Source organism: Chenopodium album, chromosome 13 (genome assembly GCF_948465745.1).
Source record: "Chenopodium album chromosome 13, dcCheAlbu1.1, whole genome shotgun sequence".
NCBI classification, from domain to species: domain Eukaryota; kingdom Viridiplantae; phylum Streptophyta; class Magnoliopsida; order Caryophyllales; family Amaranthaceae; genus Chenopodium; species Chenopodium album.
The window spans coordinates 21,551,218-21,557,217 of record NC_137846.1 but is presented as its reverse complement, the minus strand read 5'-3'; the positions used below and the strand labels follow the sequence as shown (position 1 = coordinate 21,557,217).

Genomic DNA, 6,000 nt, shown 5'->3' with positions numbered 1-6,000 from the left:
AAGAGCCCAAAGAGTATCGTCAAGCTTTAGGGACCAATCTTTCCTTGATTTGTTTACCATCATCTCGAGGACATTCTTGATTTCTCGATTTGACACTTCCACTTGCCCTAGTGTTTGAGGATGGTAGGGTAACCCAACCTTGTGATGAACACCATATTTCTTGAGGAGAGCTTCAAATTGCTTTTTGGCGAAATGAGACCCTCCGTCACTGATTAGAACCCTTGGTACCCCAAACCTAGGAAAAATTATCTTCTTGAGAAGCTTGAGAAAAACTTTGTGGTCATTGGTAGGAGATGGTATAGCTTCTATCCACTTCGTCACATAGTCAACCGCTACCAAGATGTAAAGGTTCCCACATGAAGAAACAAACGGACCCATAAAATCCACTCCCCACACATCGAAAGGCTCCACCTCTAGAATACCTTGTTGAGGCATCTCGTCCCTCTTAGTGATCCCACCACTTCTTTAGCATCGGTCACATTACATGATGAATTTGTGAGTATCCTTGTGCATATAAGGCCACCAAAGTAGAGATTGGGAAATTTTTTCTACCGTCTTGTCAACACCACCATGTCCCCCACATGGTAGTGAGTGACAATGCTCAAGGACCCCCTCAATTTCATGGTCGGGGACACATTTTCTAAATAGACCGTCACCACATTGCTTAAAAAGGTAGGGATCATTCCAAAAATATCTCCTCACTTCTTTGAATAACTTTTTCCTTTGTTGAGAAGATAATTCCGGAGGCACTACTCCACAAGCAAGGTAGTTGGCAATATCGGCATACCAAGGTGTAGAAGACGCTACCATAGCCATTAGAGCTTCGATCCCTATCTCATCATTGATCGGAACAACCTCCTTGTTTTCAAATGGAAGCCTTGACAAATGATCCGCTACATAATTCTCCGCTCCCTTTTTATCTCTCATTTCCATGTGAAAATCTTGAAGAGAGAGTACCCACCGGATCAAGCGAGGCTTCGCTTCCTTTTTAGTCATGAGGTATCGGACCGCAATGTGGTCCGTGTACACGATGACTTTGGAACATATGAGGTAGGACCGGAACTTGTCAAACGCAAAGACCACGGCTAGCATCTCCTTCTCCGTTGTTGTATAGTTCTTTTGAGCTTCATCAAGAGTTCTACTTGCATAGTAGATGACACATGATCTTCCTTCCTTCTTTTGACCAAGGACGGCACCTACTGCAAAATCACTCGCATCGCACATTAGCTCAAAAGGCAAGCTCCAATCCGGAGCTTGCACAATAGGAGAAGAGATGAGGGCTTCCTTGAGCTTACGAAATGCCTCAAGGCAAGCCTCATCAAAGCTAAAAGCAACATCTTTCTTGAGTACTTCGGTCAAAGGTTTGGCGATTGAGGAGAAATCTTTTATAAACCTTCGGTAGAAACCGGCATGCCCAAGAAAAGCACGTACTCCCGTGACGGAAGTAGGAGGGGGAAATCTCTCAATCACCGAAACTTTGGCCGGATCAACCTCAATGCCATTTTTTGAAACTTTATGACCGAGGACAATGCCCTCCTCGACCATAAAATGGCACTTTTCCCAATTCAACACCAAACTCGTCTCTTGACACCTTTGCAAAACTCTTTCAAGGTTAAAAAGACAAGTGTCAAAAGACGAGCCACCAACACTAAAATCATCCATGAAAACCTCAATTTCTTTTTCAAGCATTTCGGAGAAAAAAGAAGTCATGCATCGTTGAAAAGTAGAGGGAGCATTGCATAATCCGAATGGCATTCTTCGGTATGCAAATGTCCCATATGGACATGTGAAAGTAGTTTTCTCTTGATCGCTTGGATGGATAGGGATTTGGAAGAATCCGGAATATCCATCCAAGAAGCAAAAGAAAGCATGGTGAGAAAGCCTTTCGAGCATTTGGTCCATGAAAGGGAGAGGAAAATGATCTTTCTTGGTGTTTTTGTTCAATCTCCTATAATCAATACACATTCTCCACCCGGTCACCGTCCGGGTAGAGATTTCCTCTCCTTTTTCATTCTTGACAATGGTCATTCCACCCTTTTTGGGAACCACATGAACCGGGCTCACCCACTTGCTATCGGAGATAGCATAGATGATGCCCGCCTCACGTAGTTTCAAAATTTCTTTCTTGACATCCTCTTGGAGGTTGGGGTTCAACCTTCTTTGAGGTTCAATGGAGGTGGAATGATCATCCTCAAGATGAATACGATGCATGCAAAGAGAAGGACTAATTCCCTTGATATCATCAATGCTATACCCTATCACATCCTTGTATTTTCTCAAAACATCAAGCAATTTTTTCAAATTAAGTTCATCAAGGGTAGCATTGACAATAATAGGGTATTTTTTCCTCCTCATCAAGATAAGCATATTTCAAAGAAGGGGGGAGGGGCTTGAGTTCTACCTTGGGAGGAGGCTTGGAACTCTCCTCCGATTTTTCCTCCATTGATTCAAGTTCGATCTTGCCTTGTTCATCAACTTCCTCCTTTGAGGATTCCTCCATTGCCATGACAAATTCTTTGGCTTCTTGAGAGTGGAACTCTTCATTGCATGTTAAAGCTTCCACAATTGGATCTTGAGGCTTCATCATAACCCTTCCCAAACGGTCCAACTCCTCATTCACAACATCAACACGGTAGCACTTTTCAACTATAGGGGTCTTTAGCAACTTTGAGAACTCAAAAACTATCTTCTCATCGGCCACTTCACATGTGATGACCGCCCCCAAAGTCTTAAGAGCTTCCCGACCTAAGATCAAAGGTGTATCCACATCTTCCTCCATGTACATCACTACAAAGTCACAAGGCACATAGATGTGTCCCACTTGAATTGGAACATCCTCAAGGTCTCCACAAGGTAACTTCACCGAGCGGTCAGCTAGTTGAATGGTCTTCCTTATAGGGATCATCTCAATATTGAGTTTTTGAGCAATGGATAAGGGGATTAGACTAACACTTGCTCCAAGATCGGCCAATGCACCTCTAGCTTCCATGTTTCCAATTTTTACCGGCAAAGTGAAACTCCCCGGATCTTTCTCCTTCTTGGGCATTTTATGTTGAACAAGAGCACTCACTTGGTGTGGAAGGGTGATAAGCTCATCATTGAGCTTCCTTTTGTTGGTGAGGATGTCCTTGAGTAATTTGGAGTAAGATGGCATTTGTGTCACTACTTCAAGAAAAGGGAGATTGATGTGCAAGTTCTTCATCACGCTTAGAAATTTTGCAAACTTGTCATTCAACTTCCTCTCCGCAAGCCTACTTGGAAAAGGAACCGGTCCATCAAGGTTCCTAGTCTCACTAGGAAAGTTGTCTTCTCGTTGTTGAGCTTCTTCTTCTCCGAACTTCCTTCGACTTCTTCACCTTCTTCTTCCTCACCTCTCCTATCTTCATTCACACTTTCTTCTCCTCCCTTCTTTCCCTCACTATCCCCCTCATTTGGACCATCATAGGAAGTTCCCGACCTCAAAGTGATTGCCTTGCATGTATCGGGTTTTTGGTTATGAGAAGGGTTAGGTTGTGGTTGTCCGGGTAGAGTTGATGGTGAATTGAAAGGAGCCCTCTCGGCCAATTCAGCTAGTTGTGAATCGACCATCTTGTTGTGTGCCCTTATTTCTTGCATTTGTTGCCCAAAAGTTTGCATTTGTGCATGCATGGCTTGAAGGAGTTGTGTGGGTGTTGGCTCCGCTTGAGGTGCTTGTTCTTGATTTCTTTGGGGCCCTTGGGTTTGATTGTTGTATTGGTTTTGATTGTTGTATTGGTTGTTCCTAGGGTAGCTTCCTCTTGGGTTTTGCTTTTGAGATGGAGGTGGATTTTGGTATTGGGGGTTGGAATTGTAAGAAGGTTGAGCTTGTTGGCCCCATTGTTGAGGTTGAGATGCAAACCCGGGTGGTGGTTGTCTCCAAGCTACTCCACCACCACCTCCTCTAAAACCGTCTTGTCTTGTGTTGTATGCCGCCACATGCTCGGGGCTCAAACCTCCACAATAAGATGTATCATGGTTCGTTCCTCCACAATTTTGACATGAGAAAGAGTTGACTTGAGAAGAGCTTGCTCCACCACTTGAGCTTGCATTAACACTTGTGTTCAACTTTGAAAGCCCTTTTGTGAGTTTCTCAATTTGATGTTGCAATTGATCGACCTTCTCCAATTCATACATCCCTCCTTTCTTCGGTGCATTCCTTCTTCTACCTCCCCAAGAGTAGTTCTTTGCTACCTCCTCGATTGTTGCTTCCACTTGATTTTGAGGGATCTTGATTAGTTGACCGCCCGCCCCCGTATCCAAGTTGGCTCTAGACATGGGCTCCAAACCATCGTAGAAAAACCTCATGAGCAAACTTTGATTGTATTCATGGTGAGGACATGCTTGAACCAACTCTTTGAACCTCTCCCAAGCTTCATTAAGACTCTCATCCGCTTCTTGTTCAAATGATGCAATCTTCCTTCTCATCTCAGCGGTTTTCTCCTCGGAAATGAACCTCTTCAAGAATTCCTTAACTACCTCCCTCTAGGATGTGAGTGAGTTAGGCTTCACTTGCTTCAACCATTTCTTTGCTCTACCCGAAAGAGATTGTCGAAATAAATGCATCCGGATGTACTCTTGAGAAACTTGGTTGGTTTGAATCATGGCACATAGCTGAAGAAATCTATCAAGGTGCTCTATGGGGTCTTCACTTGTAGAACCCGAAAATTGCTCCGATTGAACCATTCTTGTATATTGGGGATGAATTGTGAAGTTAGTCTCCGTGACGGGTAATAAAATCCCTCCCGTGAGCTCATAATCCTCCAGATTACCAAACTCACGAAACAAAACATCATCTTCTTGTCCCGCCATTGATTCACTTTGCGAACTAGAAGAGTAAGAATCACTCCCACTATCAATTATAGCACCAAGTCCTCTCCCTTCTTCTTACATGCAGCCGACCCTCTTCGGAGGTCAGGCGGTATTCAACAATGTCCAGCCACCGGAATGGCAGCTTCGTCTGCTCCGCCTGGGTAAACAACCTTCTGCGTTCACCCGGGAAATAATTGAGGCGGTGCAGCCGACCAATGTTAAAAATGTGTTGGTGGGTACTTATGATGGTACCTCCAACCCAGAAGATCATCTTATGGCTTACACCAACCTCATGTATACACAGGGGTTGGATGATGCCACTTAGTGTCGATGCTTTCCGGCTACATTGAAGGGCATTGCCCAACAATGGTTTGGCAACCTACCAGCCGGCTCCATCGATAGTTTCAAGAAGCTTGCCTTCTTGTTTGCTTCCAACTTCTCGATGAACATCCCTGCGAAGAAAACAAGTCTTGACTTGAGCACCATTAAGCAGGGAGAGAGAGAAGGACTGCGCTCCTACGTCAGGCGGTTCAATCTGACCAGAATTCAGATTCAAGGACTGTCTGATGAGGTAGCTTTTACAGACTTCTTTAAGGGTCTGAGAGACGGGTCGACCTTTAAGTTCGACCTTGTCAGAAAAGGGGCTTTTACTTTGCAGGCGGCCCTGAGGGAGGCGGAAAGCTATATTCAAGCAACCGACCTCTGCTCGCCTGTGATCGGGACTGAGTAGGTCGTTGGGACTACCAACCCAAATCAAATTAACTACTTATAACCTAAACTACCCTAATACAAATATAGGGGTAAGTATAGGGTCGAACCCAAAGGAAGCATGCAAGCTAAATATCAAATTCACTAAGCATGAGTTAAGGAAAGGATAATTTGTTGGTTTTTGGATAAAAAGCACTAAGACTACAAACAAGCAAATATAAAGAAGATTAAAAATCAAGAGAGAACGACGTTAGGGGTACGAGGGTGTCAAACATGATTAGAAAGAGGTGAATAATGATAGTTATCATGAAGAACATGCCAAAGAACACAAGATCATACCTAAACAATTCATTCTCATGCAATAGTCTAGGCAAATCAATGAAAGAGCCCTATGCTAATAGAATCATTCTCATGCATCCTATTAGACACTAGCAAAATCAAGAGAATAAAGAGGCACAATTCATA

General features: G+C 43.8%; 1 non-coding gene and 1 pseudogene across 1 annotated transcript; one reads left to right on the top strand and one right to left on the bottom strand.

Moving 5' to 3' along the window:
* Positions 1-480: 480 nt before the first annotated feature.
* Positions 481-6,000, bottom strand: part of LOC145575372 (uncharacterized) — a 290,973-nt pseudogene continuing 285,453 nt past the window's right edge.
* On the top strand, positions 4,341-4,445 carry LOC145577122 (small nucleolar RNA R71). Its single transcript, XR_014098611.1, has one exon. It is a non-coding gene; the product is annotated as a small nucleolar RNA R71 (small nucleolar RNA).